Source organism: Arachis hypogaea, chromosome 20 (genome assembly GCF_003086295.3).
Source record: "Arachis hypogaea cultivar Tifrunner chromosome 20, arahy.Tifrunner.gnm2.J5K5, whole genome shotgun sequence".
In the NCBI taxonomy this organism is placed as follows: domain Eukaryota; kingdom Viridiplantae; phylum Streptophyta; class Magnoliopsida; order Fabales; family Fabaceae; genus Arachis; species Arachis hypogaea.
Window position 1 is genome coordinate 38,795,661 of NC_092055.1, and position 20,857 is coordinate 38,816,517.

Sequence of the window (20,857 nt, forward strand, 5' to 3'; positions counted from 1 at the left end):
ATTAGATAACTTTAGTAATAATATTCACCATAATTACTATTTTAATATAATAGAGATAATTAATATATTTATTAATATTATATATATTGTACTTAAAATCTACGGAGAAATAGAGAAAAGAGAGCATTTATAATTATATTATTGTAATGTATAGAGAGTGAGAACAATGTTTTGTTATTGCTGTGTGTTATATGTCCTAGACTCTTCTATTTATACTCGTACAAGATTTCTCTTTTTCAAACTTTATAAAGTTCATTCTCTCTTAATAATATTGAACCGCCCATCATAAATGGGTATCTACCTAAGCATACTTATCACAACACTCTCCCTTAAATGTCCATTTAGAATTATGCCCCAATTAAACCTTACTAAAGAAAACCTAAATGGGAAAAAAACTTTAGTGAAGGAAAAGAATATAATATCCTTTGTGATAGAGACTGTCTCATTAAAAACCTTGTCAAGAAAAACTCAATGGAAAAAAACTTTACCAAGGAAAAAAGAGTACAGTCTCCCCCTCTTGTCGACATTATTTAATATTTTAAAATCGACGCATCCCAATCTGATGTACCAATTTTTCAAAGGAGGATTTTGGAAGTGACTTAATAAATAAATCTGCCAGATTATCGCTTGAGCAAATCTGTTGGACATCAATTGTTCGTTGATTTTGAATATCATGAGTAAAAAAGAATTTGGGATAAATATACTTTGTTCTGTCACCTTTGATGTATCCACTCTTAAGTTGAGCAATGCATGCTGTATTATCTTCAAACAGGACAGTTGGAGCTATCTTATGATCAATCAGTCCACATGATGACAGAATATATTGGATCAAACTCCTGAGCCAAAAACACTCGCAACTAGCTTCATGTATTGCTAGTATTTCAGCATGATTAGAGGATGTTGCTGCAATTGTCTGTTTCGTGGACTTCTATGATATAACTGTACCACCATATGTGAATAAGTATTCTATTTGAGATCTCTTTTTGTGTGGATCAGACAAGTATCCTGCATCTGCATAGCCAACTAGTTGTGACTTGGATCTATATGGATAAAACAATCACATATCAACTGTTCCATGAAGATATCAAAAGATTTGTTTGATTGCATTCCAATGTCTTCTGGTTAGAGAGGAACTATACCTTGCTAGTAAATTCACAACAAATGATATATCGGGTCGTATATTGTTAGCAAGATATACTAGTACTCCAATGGCATTAAGATATGGTACTTCAGGACCAAGGGTATCTTCATTTTCTTCTTTATAACGGAATTGATCCTTTTCCACATCCAAAGACCTTACGATCATTAGGGTACTTAATGGAAGTGACTTATCCATATAAAATCTCTTCAAGACCTTTTTTTGTATGTTGTTTGATGAATAAAGATCTCATTTTTTGTATGCTCGATCTGCAGACCGAGACAAAATTTAGTCTTTCCAAGATCTTTCATTTCAAACTCTTCTTTTAGAGCTTTTATAATTGTTGGAATCTCTTCAGGGATTTCAATGATATTTAAATCATCAACGTACACAGCAATTATAATGAATCCAGATGTAGATTTCTTTATGAAAACACATGAACAGATATCATCATTCTTGAATCTTTTTTTGGCCAGATGCTCAGTAAGGAAATTATACCACATTTTCCAGATTGCTTTAGACCATATAAAGATCTTTGTAATTTAACTGAGTATAACACCTACGAATATTCATTGGATGGTTTATACATCTTTAGTCCTTCAGGGACTTTCATATAGATATCACGATCTAATGATCCGTATAAATAGGCTGTTACCACATCTATTAAATGTCTATGTAATTTATGGTATGCAAATAAACTGACCAAATAAGGCAATGTTATTGCATCCACTACAGGAGAATATGTTTCTTCATAATCTATACCAGGCCTTTGTGAAAAACCTTGTGCCACAAGTCGAGCCTTGTAGCGTACAACTTCATTTTTCTCATTTTATTTTCTTACAAATACCCATTGATAAACCACTATTTCATGGTTTATCTTGTGCTCAATTGAGTGGTTTTTATCAACTCTTTACCCACTTATTCATACTATTTGTATGGTTTTACATTTGCCTTCCTAATTATGTGCTTTGATTGAAAACATGCTTCTTTGGCCTTAAGTTTCCTATGTTTAATCCTCTCTTATTACCATTAGATGACTTGATATGTGTGTTAAGTGATTTCACAGATTACAGGGCAGGAATGGCTCAGAGGATGGAAAGGAAGCATGCAAAAGTGGAAGGAATACAAGAAGTTGGAGAAACTGCTAAGCTGTCCAGCCTGACCTCTTCACACTCAAACAACTATAACTGTAGCTACAGAGGTCCAAACAACGTGGTTCCAGTTGCGTAGCAAAGCTAACGTCCGGGGCTTCGATTTGATAGATAATTTGCCATGGCTTCCCTGAAGTTAGGCAATGTGAACGCGTGAATGACGCACTCACGTCGCATCTGCGAACTTCAATCCGCGTGGACGCACGGACGATGCCTCTGCGTCACTTGCCCGCGACCTGAACGTAAAAGAAATTGCAGGGGGCGATTTCTGGGCTGTTTTTGACCCAGTTTTTGGCCGAAAAAATACAGATTAGAGGCTATAAAGTGGGGGAATCTATTCATTCATAGGCATGCTCTCATAATTCACTTCTCATGATTTAGATGTAGTTTTGAGGGAGAGGTTCTCTCCTCTCTCTTTTAGGATTTAGAATTAGGATTTCTTTTGCTTGTAGGATTATCTCTTTTTATCAGGTTCAATGTTCTTTTTATTTATTTTATCAATTTAGTTTATGAACTCCATGTTAGAATTGATTTCTTTATTTACTATAATTTGAGGTATTTCAGACTTATGATTGCTCTCTTTAATTTATGTTACTGTTGCTTCCCATCTAAAAGCATTTTTATTCAAGTAGATTTTTCTTCCTCTTGGCTTTGGTTAAGTAATTGGTGACGCTTGAGCTGTCAAATAAAACAGTGGTTGAAATTGGGAGTTGCTGATTAATTTGAGTTCCAATAACTCTAGCCTTTCCAAAAGAAAGACTAGGACTTGAGGGATCAAATTAGTTCGGCCCACTTGACTTACCTTTGCTTTAGTAAAGGTTGACTAAGTAGGATTAAAATCCAATTCTCATCACAATTGATAAGGACAGGATTTTCAGTTCTTATACCTTGCCAAGAGTTTATTTTATTATTACTATTTTTCTTATTGTTCAACATACTGCTTCCTTACTTTCAAAACCCCCAATTTACAAACTCATAACCAATAATAAGATCATACCTCCCTGCAATTTCTTGAGAAGACGACCCGAGATTTAAATACTCGGTTATCAATTTTAAAGGGGTTTGTTACTTGTGACAACCAAAACGTTTGTACGAAGAGATTTCTGTTGGTTTAGAAACTATATCTACAACACAACTATTTTTATAAAATTCTTTACTGGCGAAAATCCTAACGTCAAAATGGCGCCGTTGCTGGAGAATTGCAAACGTGTGCCTTATTATTGGTTATTGTAAATATTTGCTTTCAAACTGATTTATTTTCGAAAAAAAAATTTCAGATTTTTAATTTTAAGTTTTTTTTTATCTTATCTTATCTTAGTTTTAAATTTCAAAATTCAAATTTTTTCAAAAAAAAAAATATATCTTTTTCAAAAATCTTATCTTATCTTATTTCAAAATTCAAATTTCAAATTTCAAATTTCAAAATTCAAATTTCAAAATTTAAGATTCAAATTTCAAAATTCAATTTTCAAATTTCAAATCTTTTCTCTTATTTATTTTATTTTATTTTATTTTCCTTTGCTTGTTTATTTGTTTTTATTTTTAATTTTTATTAGCTACTATGAACTCTCACCCCTTTGGCTATGAGTTTGGTTACAATTATGTTACACGAAGAGAAAATTACAATGAGAACAGGCATCAATGTTGGAACAATCAAAGATAGGAGGAGCCACAAGGATTTGATCAACTCTCATGGCAACAACCACCTCCAATGGACTATCAAAAACCACCACCATATGCCTATGAACCCTTTCCTCAACATAACTTTGGACCACCATACTCACAAGCCCCTTTCCACCATTCACCTCCATATGACCCTAACCCGTATCTACCACACCAACCACCTTATGAGCCATATGAACCATATATAAAACCACCACCTCAATATTTGCCATCTCCATATCCATCAATCCAAGAGCACTATGATCCTATTTATGATAGCCGAGTGCAACAAGAATCAACGGATCGTCTCACGGAAACAGTGGAAAAGCTTCTTACAACCCTTCGCCAACTAGATCAAGCGATAAATCGATTACCTTCCCGACGTTTGGACACTCAAGGAACCCCCATGGCTTCATGTGGGCAATCTAATGAAGAACGTAGCATGAAGGAGATATTAGAAACTCCGGTGGACAGTGAGCAGCACAATTTTGTATTGAAACAATTGGAAGAAGCTACGCCTGCCATTGAGGAGGAAGAAGTGGTTGAAGACTTAGGAGATGCGAAACCTCCATAGGAAACTCAAGTCATAGAGCTTCCTTCCAAGACATTTGAATTTGATGCTCAGGAGGGTGTACAACCTCTAGGGCATATCATAGTTGAAGACTTGGAAGAGGTTGGTCAAGAGATGGAGAGTAAAGAAGAAAAAGCACAGCCTCCCATGCCTTTGGTAAGTAATGAAGAAGAGATTGAATTGGAAGAAAGCTACCAAGAGGAAGAGGTTGAAATTGAAGAAGCTTGCAAAGAGGTGGAAGTTGTCAAAAAGCACAAGGGAGTGGAGCTTGCAAGTTCATTAGAGACCCCTCCCCCTAAGTTGCCATCATCCTTCACAACATTCAAGTGGGTAAAATTCATATCCCTTAGCTTTCTAATTCCACTTGAATATGGGCTACTGGAGACGGATGGTCAACTTAGAGCTCTTTGTGGCATAAAGAGTAAGAGGAAGATGGTCAGTGGCAAGAATTGTCCTGCAAGGTTCATTATGGTTGGAAGCTTTAAATTTAAACGCAAAGGTTGGTGTAGAGCTCAATTGAATGGGTCTAGGAAGTTATTTGGCCGTTTTAGTGAGAATCCAGATTGCTTGCTACCCGGATGGAATCATGATTATCAACACAAAGACGGGTGTAAAAGCAAAGTTTGGGATCCTGGAATCTGTTCTGACATTCAGAACACTGGAAGCCTGAGAACCTGTTTAAAACTGCTCAAGGGCTTTACACGCCTTGTTTGGGATCCCGGAGGCCATTGGAATCACAAACATTGGTGGAGATTCCTGGATGAGTTCAAGCACAAGCCACCATAACAAAGGACTCCCCAAATGTCCAACTTAAGGACTTTAACTAAAAGTGCTAGGTGGGAGACAACCCACCATGGTATGATCGTTCTTTTTTCATTTTTATTTAGTTTTATTTGTTTTCGAGTTTTGTTTTATTTTATTGTATTGAACCTGGAATTCTGCATAACATTCATATTAGCATTGCATTCTGCATACTGCATCAAAAAAAAAATATGCACGCGATGCGGAAGTGTCGCTGACGCGTCTGCGTCACAAGTGCATTAAGGAAGAAAAGAGAATTGAACAGAGAGTCACGCGAGAGCGTGGCTAGAGGCGTGCCCCTGGCACAAATCACCTCACGTGACCGCGTCGCCAACGCGTCCGCGTCACATGGGGAACCTGCCTCCCACGCGTCCGCGTCACTCATGCGGCCGCGTGACCTGGAAATCGACGTAAGAAAGGGTGCACGACCGAAAGTTGTGCGAGAGTGGTGCTGGACTGGTACTTATCGCACACGCCTTACCACGCAGACGCATGGCTCACACGTCCGCATCATATCCCCATGATGGCCACTCACGCGATCGCGTCGACCACGCGACCGCGTCACCCTGGATTTTGGCAATACCAAGTTTCGAACAGAGAGTTGTGCGACCGCGAGGCTGCACTCGAGCCAATCGCACAAATCAGGTCACGCGATCGCGTGGCCTACGCGTCCGCGTCACCTAACCTTATCGCGCACCAGGCGACCGCGTCACCCACGCGACTGCGTCACCCACGCGTCCGCGTCACATGCGGCGCACAGAATATCCAGATCAGCCAAAATATCTTATCTTTTCTTCTCCAAATCCTTATTTTTCTTATCTTTTCTAATCCTAATTTATTCTATCTTTTCTTCTTTCTTTCTTACTTTATTTCTTTCACTTCTCATTCCTTTTCACCTTCATTCTATTTTACTTACTTTATTTGCATATTTCATTCATTACATTTTAATTTTGTGCATATTTTTTTTTCTTTTCTAAATTTATTATTATTTTTCCATTGGTGTCACTTGTTCATATTCAACTATTGCATCTTTTCTTGAATTTACTTTGGTGCTTAGTAACTTGTTTTACACTGTGGGATGATATTAATTATCTGCTAATGCCAATCTTTTATGATACTTGCACTTCATTTGCATTGACATGAACTTATATTGATATTTTCATTACCCACACTCCTCTCCTTTGTTGCAAATTCTGCACCACTGGTATGCCATGTGCTTCTATTATTTTCTCACGTAGATGTTGAAGCTTCCATGTAAATGAGACCCTTATCAATTGGCATTAACCCACCCATACTTTATTTATTTTCTTATCTTTACTTTTGGGTTACTTTTCTTCCCTTTTTCTTTCAGGATGGCCACCCGGAAGGGAACCGGAAGATGTTTACATGGGGAGACAGACAAGTCCATCTGCACAATCCTTGGAGAAAACCATCAGTTGGAACAACCCGTCCACTTGCACATCTTAGCATGCACCGAGGATGGTGCAACCTTTAAGTGTGGGGAGGTCGATACCGATCTCCATGGGTTAGTTACTCTTCTATCTCAACACCAATGGTTTATTTTCCTTGTTAGTTGTTGCATTTGCATGTTTAATTGCATATTTGTTTGATTTTTTGCATATTTTACCACTTGGTTGAAGTAATATTTTCTTTTTCAAGAAACCTTTTAGAGCATTTCACTAATTTGAATAAAATTTAATGTTACACTTATTTGAAGAAATATTATACTGGAACATGGTTTAGAACTCGAACACACAAAACCTGTGAGATTTTTTAGCCTATTTGAATTGGTTGCATTTTACCAACCAATATTTTATTTTTGGTGTGTGTTTTTCTCTCTAAAATTGTGATCTTTGTCTTGCTTAATTCTATATTTCCATTATTTAATGTATGCATGCACTTATATGATTGAGGCCTTTGTTTCACTGAGCTTACAAACCCATATGGCCTTAACCTTTCATTATCCCTTGCAAACCAATTTTGAGCCTATTTTTACCCCTCTGTTCTTTATTTTAGTACATCATTAACTCTAAGCGGAAAATAATAATGTCCTTAATTTGAATCCTTGGTTAGCTTAGACTAGTGAGAGTGCTCATGAATTAAGTATGGGGAAAGTTGAATTTGGAAACATTTGGTTTGAGAATTGAGTATGTTAGAATTTTCTGAAAATTTGAAAAAAAAATGTTTAGGACATGATTCATGCATCCAATAATTTAATCATATGCATTGAAAAAAATAAAAAGAAAAGAAAAAAAATATATATATATATATATAAAAGTGAGAAAAATAAAAGAAAAAAAGAGCAATTAAGCAAAAAGGGGACAAAATGCCCCAAAGTAAGTGGTGAAAGCAATGCATATGTACTGTACTTGAAATTAGAATGCATGAATATGTGAAAAAACATGGTTAATGGATAGTTAGATGTGGTATTATGATTACATGGATTGTCTAAAGTTAGGTGGGAAAAGTTTAAATTAATTAAGGATTCAGATTTTAGTCCACTTGACCAAATACAATCCTACCTTGACCCTAACCCCATTACAACCCTTAAAAGACCTCTTGATTTGTGTATTTGTGCATTAAATTTATGTTGATTGTTAGATGAAGAGCAAGCCTTAGAAAGCAAGGTTAGTAGAGAATTGAGAGAATCGAACCTTAAACACTTGAGTGATTATAATGTATACACTACCAGTGAGGATTCGATGCTCAATCCCTTATTCCCTGCTTTCATGAGCTATTTTCTTCTTGCAAGTCTATTTGTACTTCATTTTCATGATTTGAATTAGTGAAATCCAGTTCATATTTCTTCTTGAAGGATTTGTTTACTTTTAACTAAGTAGGTAGAAATATTTTGCATGTAGTTGCATTCATATAGATAGGTTGCATTTCATACATTCTTACTTTCCTCTTCATTCCTTTATAGCTTCTCTTGAGCTTAGCATGAAGACATGCTATTGTTTAAGTGTGGGGAGGTTGATAAACCACTATTTCATGGTTTATCCTGTGCTCAATTGAGTGATTTTTATCAACTCTTTACCCACTTATTCATACTATTTGCATGGTTTTACATTTGCCTTCCTAATTATGTGCTTTGATTGAAAACATGCTTCTTTGCCCTTAAGTTCCCTATGTTTAATCCTCTCTTATTACCATTAGATGCCTTGATATGTGTGTTAAGTGATTTCAGAGATTACAGGGCAGGAATGGCTCAGAGGATGGAAAGAAAGCATGCAAAAGTGGAAGGAAAACAAGAAGTTGGAGAAACTGCTAAGCTGTCCATCTTGACCTCTTCGCACTCAAACGGCTATAACTTTAGCTACAGAGGTCCAAAGGATGCGGTTTTAGTTGTGTTGGAAAGCTAACGTATGGGGCTTCGATTTGATATATAATTTATCATAGCTTCCCCGAAGTTAGGCGACGCGAACATGTGAATGACGCGCCCGCGTCACATCTGTGAACTTCAATCCGCGCGGATGTGTGGACGACGCCTCCGCGTCACTTGCCGCGACCTGAACGTAACAGAAATCACAGGGGGCAATTTCTGGACTATTTTTGACCCAGTTTTCGGCCCAAAAAATACAGATTAGAGGCTATAAAGTGGGAAAATCCATTCATTCATAGGCATGCTCTCATAATTCACTTCTCATGATTTAGATGTAGTTTTGAGGGAGAGGTTCTCTCCTCTCTCTTTTAGGATTTAGAATTAGGATTTCTTTTGCTTTTAGGATTATCTCTTTTTATCAGGTTCAATGTTCTTTTTATTTATTTTATCAATTTAGTTTATGAACTCCATGTTAGAATTGATTTCTTTATTTACTATAATTTGAGGTATTTCAGACTTATGATTGCTCTCTTTAATTTATGTTACTGTTGCTTCCCATCTAAAGGCATTTTTATTCAAGTAGATTTTTCTTCCTCTTGGCTTTGGTTAAGTAATTGGTGACGCTTGAGCTGTCAAATAAAACAGTGGTTGAAATTGGGAGTTGCTGATTAATTTGAGTTCCAATAACTCTAGCCTTTCCAAAAGAAAGACTAGGACTTGAGGGATCAAATTAGTTCGGCCCACTTGACTTACCTTTGCTTTAGTAAAGGTTGACTAAGTAGGATTAAAATCCAATTCTCATCACAATTGATAAGGATAGGACTTCCAGTTCTTATACCTTGCCAAGAGTTTATTTTATTATTACTATTTTTCTTATTGTTCAACATACTGCTTCCTTACTTTCAAAACCCCTAATTTACAAACTCATAACCAATAATAAGAACATACCTCCCTGCAATTCCTTGAGAAGACGACCCGAGGTTTAAATACTCGGTTATCAATTTTAAAGGGGTTTGTTACTTGTGACAACCAAAACGTTTGTACGAAGGAATTTCTGTTGGTTTAGAAACTATATCTACAACGCAACTATTTTTATAAAATTCTTTACTGGCGAAAATCTTAACGTCACCCATCTGTATCCAACAGGTTTTACATCTTCTGGTGTATGAACTACAGGTCCAAAGACTTCACATTTTGCAAGTGAGTCTAACTCACCCTTCATAACATCTTTCCATTTCGGCCAATTATTCCTTTGTCAACATTCTTCGACTGTTCTTGGCTCAAGATGCTTACTTTCATGCATGATATTTAATGCCACATTGTATGCAAATATTTCATTGACAATTGTCTTATTTCGGTCCCATTTTTTTCTGTAAAGACATAATTTATCGAGATCTCATCATTTTCACAATTTTTAGGTACCTGAACGTCTTCTGGCGTCAAAACTATATCAGAATTTTGGACAACTGCAGGTGTCTTTACTATGTTTTTTTTAACAGGAATAGTATTTACCTCTTTTCTTTTTCGAAGATTTTTGTCTTTGGAACCGACAGGCCTACCACACTTCTGACATGACTTTGTTTCGGTGGCTATTTGTCCGACTGGGACATCAATTCACATTGGAGCATTTTCAGCTGGTATATAGGATTTAGTTATCCTTTTGTATCAAAAAATGCATCAAGCAATTCATTTGCTATTCTTTGCAAATGTACAATCTTTTGAACTTCTAGTTCACATTGCCCTGATCGAGGATCTAAATTCATTAAGGATGATGTATTCCAATTAAGTTCCTTTTCAGAAATCTTATTCTCTGCCCCTAATGTTGAAAATTTTGATTCATCAAAATGACAATCTGTAAATCGGGCTTTAAATACATCTCCAGTTTGTATCTCAAGATACCTCACTATAGAGAGAGAATCATATCCAACATACATCCCCAATTTTCTTTCGGGTCCCATTTTGGTGTGAGAAGGTGATGCAATGGGAACATATATCGCACACCCGAATATTCTTAAATGGGAAGCATTTGGTTGCTAGGCAAAAGCTAATTGCATAGGAGAGAACTGATGGTAACTTTTTGGCCTCAAACGAATAAGTGTTGCGGCATGTAAAAAAGCATGCCCTCAAGCCGAGGTTGGGAGATTTGTTCTCATAAGTAAGGGTCTAGCAATTAACTGGAGGTGTTTAATAAGTGATTCTGCTAACCCATTTTGTGTGTGAACATGAGCTACTGGATGTTCAACGCTTATTCCGTTAGTCATACAATAAGCATCAAAGGCTTGGGAAGTGAATTCACCAGCATTATCAAGATGAATTGCTTTGATTGGATTTTCTAAAAACTGTGCTTTTAATCGAATCATTTGAGCAAGTAATCTCGCAAACCCCAAGTTGCAAGAAGACAACAAGCACACATGTGACCATCTCGAAGATGCGTCTATTAGGACCATAAAATATCTAAAAGATCCACATGGTGGATGAATAGGTCCACATATATTGCCTTGAATCCTTTCTAGGAATTCAGGAGACTCAAATCTAATCTTTACTGGTGATAACCTTAAAATTAGCTTTCCTTGAGAATATGCAGCACAACAAAATTCACTAGATTTAAGAATCTTCTAGTTCTTTAGTAAATGTCCATAGGAGTTTTTAATAATTTTTCGCATCATGGTTGTTTCCGGATGACCCAATCAATCATGCCAAGTTATTAATTCATTTGGGCTAGTAAACTTCTGGTTTACAATGGTATGTGATTCAATTGCACTAATTTTAGTATAATATAACCTAGATGTAAGTAAGGGTAACTTTTCTAATATAACCTTTTTATTTGAATCATGAGTTGTGATATACAAGTACTCATAATTTCCCTCATTTATTATTTCAATATGATATCCATTTCGGCGAATATCTTTAAAACTCAATAAGTTCCTTAAAGACTTAGTAGACAATAGTGCATTATTTATTATGAACTTTGTTCTTCCGGAAAACAAAATTATAGCTCTTCCGGAGCCTTCTATCACATTGCATGAGCCAATAATAATATTAACATATTCTTCTTTTGCCACAAGCTAAGATGAGTAAAGTATATATTACTTTTGAGAATAGTGTGCAAACTTGCACTATCCGCAAGGCAAACATCTTCACTATATGTCCTCACCATTTTCTTCAAAGACAAATAATAATAAAATGAGTAGAAATATTTGCGCAATAAAATTATTTTCTTGATTGAAAATATTTTTCTAAGAAGTATAGTATATATTAAAAATTTTATTATTATCTTGGCACATTCAGCAAAATTTGAAATTCATAAATATTTTATTAAACATTATTTATATACATCGTACTTGAAATTCAAATGCGTAGAAAATAAAACTTAACAAGAAGTGTTTCTTACATTATTTATTTATATGAGTACTTAACAAACCCACATATTAAACTATTCCATCATTGATCAAATGACCAATATTTCTTTCAGGATTCTCAAAGAAATCAGATACTTCATAATAAGTGGTGTAATTTTTAGCATTATTTGAAATAAAATTTGACTCCTTTCCTTTGTCGTCCTTTTTCAAAGATGCTTGATAAAGATCGACTAGGTGCCTTGGGGTACGACAGGTATGCGACCAATGGCCTTTTCCACCACAACGAAAACATTTATCCTCTGTTGATTTATTTTGTCCATTGTTTCTTTCTTTATCCCACTTCAGGTGAGGTCTTTTCTCATGAACATAATTTTTCTTCCTTCCATAATTTTTCTTGTTGCCAAAACCTTGTCATTTACCTCTTATAGGGTTATGATTTGCCGCATTTGCTTCAGTAAATGGGGCGGCATCAACTGGACGCGTTTCATGATTTTTTTAAAAGTAACTCATTGTTGCGTTCAGCAACAAGAAGGCAAGAAATTAACTTAGAATATTTTTTAAATCTTTTTTCTCGATACTGCTGTTGTAGGAGCATATTCGAGGTATGGAAGGTTGAGAAAGTTTTCTCTAACATATCATTATCCGTTATCTTTTCCCCACATAATTTCATTCGTGAGGTGATTCGAAACATTACTAAATTATATTCACTAATCTTGTAGATGCAAGTGCATCCATTCATATCGGGCTTGAGAAAGTATCATTGTCTTTTCATTATTATACATTTCTTCAAGGTTTTCCAAAGATCTGCAGGATCTTTTAATGTGAGATATTTATTTTTCAATCTTTCATCAAGAAGACGAAGAAGGAAGATCATGGCTTTGACTTTATCCTTCTGGGATGCATTATTTTCAGCCTTAATGGTATCTCCACTACAAGAAAATAAACTAATAAAATCGACAGCCTGGCCGTCGATTTTTTTATGTTGCATTAAACCCTTTTTTAACAATCGTCATAGTGTCGACGAACTAGGGGGTGAAAATACTTTTATTCTAAAATCGACGGACTAGACATCTATTTTTATATTTAAAATATCGACAAAGCTCTCGTCGATAAATTTGAATGGTTTATATTGCTTTCTAAAATCAAATGAATAGTGTGGATTTAATGTATAAAATAGACACAAAAACCACTGCTTTTTTTCAAATTAAAATCGACAACGATACCATCGATTTTTATTGCTAAAAACACCATCCCCGCGCCCACTTCCCGCCTCCAAGTCCAGAAACACCATTTTGCCCCCAACTTCCTCACCAACCCTCATTTTATCCTTTTCTTTTCTGCATTACTCACCAATCCGCCACCAAGTTCAGAAACAACCCTCATTCTCCTCTGCCGGCGTTATGGTTGTGCCGCCGTCACTCCGTTTGCTCTCGCTGCCGTCGCGCTCTGTTGCTGTCGTGCCGCTGTCGCTCCCCACTGTCGCTCCTTTTGCTCGCGCTGCCTGTTGCTCCGCTGCTGCCGCACCGCCATCGCTCCTTCTCTCTATTGCCGCCGTGGCTCCTCCTACTTTAGTCCTTCTTCGTTCTCTCTCAATCGAGCTCACAAGAACCAGGTATCATTTTCAAAGCCAACTTCAGTTTTAATTGGAAATCCCCTATTTCAGGTGTAAACTATGACCTAATTGTAATATCTTATTTTTTAAATCTAGAAATTATGGTCATCATGTTTATTCTAGTTCCATTTTATTTTAAGAGCTAAGACTAAGTTTAATAATTGCGTGAATATGAAGTAGTAGTAATGTAGTCTGTGAATTGTGTGAGTGCATTAATCTTGAAAACTGATGTGAAAAAAGCACATATACTCTTCAATTAACTCTTAATTACAAACTCCTTTCCTTCATAATCCTTTTTAAAATCTTTTATTGACAAATAAGAGCATGGAGATTCACTTTTCGATTGTCATATGAAAATTCTATAAAATCTCTGAAGCAGAGCTTATTTCATTTGTTAGACAAATACGCCAACATTGCACTATTCTGTCTCATCCCTTGTGACCATGCTCTTGTCTGATTTCAGGCTATATGTAAGACCCATAACCTTTGAAAAGTCTTTTTATGATCAAGTCTCAAATCATATAATTATTTATAGCCTTAATTTTAGAAATCATTTTATTAAAGATAATTAAGGCAAGTTTTGATTTATGGGATTTGAGATAAGTTATGGTTATTATCCAATTTCACAATTATTGGATTATTTTCTATATTCAGAGTATAAAGTTGGTAGTTGTGAAATAATAAGGATTTCTATATGATTTGAATTAAAAATATTTTCAATATTAATACTACTACTTTGGAAAATAAAGGATTTAATTATATTACTCCTAATTATTTGATTTGGATATTTTATTGAAAATAATTTGTGAAATTGGTGAGCAAATAGTATTTTCTATATATAATTAGCGTTGGATTTAAATTGGGTTTCAATTACTATATTACCCTTACTTTTATTTGAAATTACAAAAGTAACCCTAACCCTAATTTTCAAAAATGAAACCCTAACCCAGTGACCCGTTACCCGACCCGGTTCCCTCCACCCACACTCAGCAGCAGCAGCTGCTGCCCCTCTACCCTAGACACCCACACGCAGAGGCAAAAGGAAAAAAAAAAGAAAGAAAGAAAGAAACGAAGCAAAGAAAGGGGAAGGCAGAGTCGGGGAAGGGGAATCGGAGAAGAGGGATGGTGCGGTGCCGGCGAGAAATGCCGTCGCTGTTGCTGTCGCCAGGAGAGGAGAGAGACGCGAAGGAGGGAGATGAGGCTTCATTGCCGTCGCGCTCTGCCGCACGCGAGGAGCGCCGCCGTCGAAGCCACGCCTTTCGCCCTGCCTAGTCGCGGTTCTGCCATCCAGCACCCGTTCCGTCGCCTGAGGAGAATCGCAAAGACGAGAGGGAGCTCACGCCGCCTCCACCTCTGTTGACCCGTCAAATCTGAGACACGGGGAGAGAGGGTACGCGAGTGAGAAGGGGGCTGAGGGCTTGGAACCGCCGTGCCTAGTCTCGTCTGTGAAGCCATCGTTGTCGCACTACCACGTCGCACCGATTTGCCGCCGCCGAAGCTCCCTGTGACGCCATGAACCTGCTGTCAAACCATCACCGCCGCTGTGCTATGGAGCAGAGTGAGCCGCGCCTGCGCTATTGGGGGTCTCACTGCTACCGGAGAAGGATTCTGGTCACTGCAGGTGTTGCTGTGAAGCTGCGCCTCTGTGTTTCTGACCGCCGGAGCTCCGGGCTGAGCTTCTGCCACTTGAGACCCTGCTTCCACCGTGTTCCACCGCCGGTAAGAGTTCTGAGTTTGGTTTCTATTCTTCTGGAATTCTGGAAGGGTTGTTAATGCCGCGTGGTTATTACAGTTGCCGTCACCGGGGTTTTTGCTCGCGATTGTCACTTGGGGTTATTGACGAAGCCGCTGCCGGGTCGATTTGGAGTTGCGGCTGCTTCGTTTTGCTAATTCAGTGAGTATTTCTCGTTTCGAAAAACCCCTGCTTTAGCGTTTGGTTGTGTTTGGTTAAAGACCTTGAGGCTTGGTAATGTAGGTTTGAGTTCCGATGTTTGCGTGTCGCATAAGTGTTGCGGAGGCTGCTGTGCCATTCCTTTTATTTCAGTAATTATTTTTACCTCGGAATCCTTGCCATTTGTTTTCAGTTATGAGTTTTAAGATTTCCGCGATATTGATGTGTTAAAAAGTAGTAATCGAGCTTATATGTGGTGTTGAGGCTGTTTCGTCTATTGCGAAAAACAAGCGGAGCCGGGATTTTGGTTGTTGATTTCGGGATGAGACAGAAAGGACTCTGTGAGGCGTTTGGGTTATGGAATTGCGTTTTGAGGTAGGGGCGCTTTCTAAAACTATACTTTATGTATTGGAATTATTACATATGGATACTGATGTGAGAAAATGTGTATTTGGTGATTGTATCGGCCTTATGTATTATTTGATTGTTTCGAAAGCTTATGAATGTTTGCTTGGCTGAATTGTTGTACGGCTTTGTGAAATGTAATGTTTTAAAGTTGATTCTTTAAAGATTTGAAATATGAGTTTAATCTGTTGAGGATTGGTTTGAATTGAGTCAATTATTTTGACGATGTGAAAGATAGAATACTCTTGAAATTCAGCCTGGGTTGCTTTAATTGATTTGGTTTTGATAAATGATTTATTGCTGAACCGATTCTTTAAAGCTTTATAAATGAGTTAAATCGGTTGATATTGAGTTGATTTTTGAAATGGTTTTCTTGAGGTATGCCATTAAGGCGACTCTTGGATTTAGCTTGCTTTTGAATTGATTTCTGGTTTTGAGCTGTTGAAAAGGAATGAGAAACGGTTTAGTTGGGACCCGAACCGGGTGGCAAAAGTCCAAGTTTTAGGGGAGGTGCTGCCGAAATTTCTATAAAATCCGAGTCTTTATTGAAATGTTGTCTGGAAAATGATGAGTTAAAGACTTCTGCTATTTTATTTGAATTATCAAGAAAAGGATGATTCATGCTTTCGAAATGAGTTAGTAAAGGGGAAATTGTGATTTAGTCTTGATTCTTAAGAAAGGCATTGTATCTCTTTCAAGAGAAAGTTATTTAGATGAAACTTGTGTTTTAAAGCTGTTTGAATGCGAAAAGGGTTTATGCCTTTGAATTTGACTTGGGGGTTTCAATTAAAGAAGTTTCAATGACTTTGAAAGAACCTGAATGTCTATTGACAACTTTTATTTTTAAATGTTTTGAGAAAGGTTTTAAGTACTCTTTGAACTCTGAACTTTTGCAAGACTAAAACAATTTTGAACAGTTGAAATGCTTTAGAATTTATCATGGGGGTTGAAGCTGGTTTTGCCTAAGTAAAGGAAATGGCTTTGAAAGAAGTAAATGATTACGTGACTCGGTTTGGCTTAGATCCTATTTTATTACTCAAATCGGAATGCCAAGGTTTTAATGATTTTAAATGAATTCGGCGAAATGAGTTATGCTACTCTCCCCTAAAGACTTGGGACTCTGTCGAGAAACTTTGTTATAAAATTCCATTGTGGGATGGGTGATTTTGAATGTTCCCAAAATGAATCTTTAACTTTCCATGGTTTTGGAAGTTTTGGAAAGAGAATGCCGAGAGTGGCTTTGTTTTAAAAAGGAAACTCACCTTGAGTAAATTTGGCTTATGAGCCTGAGATGATTTGAGAAATGAGATCTTTAAAGCCAAGGCTAAAAAGAGTTGAAATTTGATTTCAAAGTGAAATGGCTTGAGAAAAGTGACTTATGGCTTAAATGCCAGTTTTATGAATTTGATGATGTTGAATGGTGGAAGTGTTGTTTTGTTGTGAGCCGGAATGGCCGTGTATGCTATTGAACTATGGCTGATTGCCGAATGAGTTGTGAGCCGTATAGCTGATTATGAATTATGAACTTAAGCCGAAGGGCTGTATTTATTGATAAATTGGCTGGTTCTGGATTGAACCGTGAGCCGGATGGCTGAGATGGATGGTGATCCATGGTTGAGTATAAATGCATGTATGCAATCGAATGAATTGTGAATTTAAGCCGGATGGCTGAGATGAATGTTGTATGCGAGTATGCTTGTGTTTTCTCTCTGGTTGTAAGGGTGACAGGGCACCGATACCCTCTAATGGCGACAGGGCGCAGATACCCTCTAATGGCGATAGGGCGCAGATACCCTCTAATGGCGATAGGGCGCAGATACCCTCTAATGGCGACAGGGCGCAGATACCCTCTAATGATAATAAAGCGCAACAGAGAGACTGTGTCCGGGTTAGCTACCGGACACGTCGGGTTGGCTTGGTAACCGACAGATGATATCATCAGCCACTAGGGACAGGCATGCATCATATGCATTTGTGTGACATTGGTTGGGTGTGCATATTATACTTGGTTTGCCTATGTGATTAATTGCTAACTGTTCTACTTGTAATAATTGTTTGTTTGTGCTTGCATCCTTCTATTTGTGTTTGCTACTGGGACTCTGTTGGACTGTGGTGATTGGTTGCTGGTTGGATTGTTTGGACCTAGGGCCGTGGTTGGAATGAGGTGAACTGATGGTTGATTTCACTTTTGTGTTTTTGGTTTGGAATAAAATTATGAAAGGCTATTTTGGTTCCGCATAGATAAACCGTTTTGAAAGGCTTTTGAGTTTTTGAGAATTGAACGGTTCTTCTTTCCGAAAAGATTTCCGACTTTACTTCTATTGTAAACCGTTGTTTTTGAAAAGAGGCATAAGACGATTATGAATCACTGGTGCGGTTATCTTCACGTATCCTATTACAGTAATTCCCAAAAACCCTCTACTGAGAACCCTTTCGAGGATGATGTTCTCACACCCCTACATTTTTCCCCTTTCAGGATATGGGCGCAGAAGTTACGAAGAGTTCATTTAGTTGTTGTTGACATGCTCTATATTGTTTTAGTTATGGTTTATTGTACCCTTGCCTTTATCTTGATATAATCTGTAAGAGGGATAGGGATTGTATTGGATTATGTTTGTAATATTATTTATATATATATTTGTACATATATATGGATGTACTCTTTATGAGTTTTGTAAGTTGTATGGTATTTATGGATGTATGTCATCGGATGAAAGTATTTTTGGGAACGGTATTGCGGTTTAAAGTTTCAAACAGGCTCATATTTTAGTATTAAATATTATAAAAGTCGTCGTAATGTCCGAGCTATCAGAGTTGCGCAGCCGGAAGCGTGAGCTTTGGTAGTTAGGGTATTACATTATGGTATCAGAGCAGTCCTTCCTGTAGAGCCTGAGGAATGGACCGACTATGCTTTAGTTGCATACTCTGAGTGTTTGTCATGTATTAGGTCTTGTCGAATGACCAGAATTAGAGCTTTATGCACATGACAGTCTATTGATTAACGTTGTTAGTCTTGCATTGCATAATTCGTGGTATTAAGTTTGGCCGGCTTAATACTAGTGAATTATGTATATGAAAGCACTGATGGCTTATCATAGATGAAATCCGAGTTTTGAGTAAAGCGAATCGCGGGTTTTGGAAAAGTTGGAAACTATTTCTCGAGGCTATTCAGTTGTGTGTCTTGAATTTTGTTCGAGTCGACCTGTTCTTTTATATCCTAACTTGAAGTTCTTGTTTGCTAGTCCTTTTTGAAAAGTAGTTTGATTTTTCAACTCTATTCCTCTATCCATATGCATTCTTGTTTGACCTTAAGTGCATATGCTGGTTTAAGATCCTTGTTGCATCTATCTTCCTCTGTTTGAGTTCTTCTTTATTCAAGTATTCTTTGATATAGTCTTGAACTTGTCTTAATGTGCTGTGACTTTTAACTCTGGGTTCCGAGTTCATTCTTAGAGAACTTGTTGATTCAGTTTTCCTCTTATTTGACAGTGATTACAGCTAATTTTGAGATTTTTATAAAAATTGCTGTTGACTAGATATACACTTATCTATATGTGGAACTTTGGAGATTTCTTATACAATTTAACAACTATTTATTTCTAATACATCACCTGTACTTTTACTGGTTTGCAGAACTGCATTTACTTCAAATACAATTTGACTTTCTAGTAATTTTACTATAGTGCCAACGCACATCTTCATTTGATTGTGTATTTGGGGTATTTTTCAAAATTTTGAAAAGAAAGGATTTACCACTTTTGTCTCGGTTGAGTTTCGTTTGATAAACTTTACTCAATTCATTTTGATTTGAGTTTGATTTAGCATACTACATGGCTTATGCCGTTGTTATTCTTTTGAAAATGTTGGACTCATAGCTTTCTTCCTATGAACGGACTAAATTCTCTATTAAATCTTCCATCTCCATGAATGTCATGTTTGACCTTGTTTTTGACTGATCTTTTACATCTTGTGAATATTGCCATTGATCTTGGTTTTTTTTCTTTTTGTGAAACTCATTCGTATATGAGTTAGTTTGATTCGTTTCAAGTTAGTGCATTGTTTATTCTCCCATTATCTTTACAAGAGTTTTTAGTCAAAGATTTATCATTGAGAAATTACAAATGATTGAGTTGTCTTTTTCTATGACTTTTGTATTCTTTTGGATCAATTGAAAGCTTGTTTGATTTCTCATACCTATTGGATCTTGCTTGAACTACATTGATTTAAGATTCTTTCTTGCATGGCTTGACTCCTTTTAAGTACAATGCTAATTTTCTTGAATATTCTTTTGAGATGGTGATTTCAAGAACACTTTTGGAGTCTTGTTTTGAATCTTTTAAAGAAGTTTTGAATTCTCTTTGAAGAAATATTAAACGGAGTTTACTTTCTGTTGCTTGATTGATATTGGAACCATTGTTCAATTTTGATGAAGTTAATTTAAAAATCGGCATGCGCTATTTTAAATGAAGTTTTGAAAAGCTTCCTTGTTTAGTGAAAACCGGTTTGTTTGTAACGCACCACTTATTTCCTTACCAGATTGTAAGTAAATTTTTACCTCGGAATTTCTTTTCTAAAAAGAGTTTAACTTCCTCTTTCGTCCTTGCTATAAATGTTATACACGCTTGTTTGAATATGGACTTTGAGAATTTTTGAACAAGCATTTGATTTTCTTCCGAGTCTTCTGAACTACTTTTGGTTAAGATTGTGCACCTAACTATCTTTCTAAAATAGTTGAGGAAATATTTTTGCTCTTAGCCAAACCTGTGTGCATTTTGTTCTTAAAACTCTACATGATCTACTTCAACATGAAAACGTATTAAAAGCAAAACCACGTTTATGCTTTTATTTTTCTCTTGAAGGAGGCTTGTTGCTTAACTTTTCTTTTAAACTGCGAAGTGATTTTCCTACAAGTTTTCGATTCTTTTAAGAACAATGTATTCAGAAG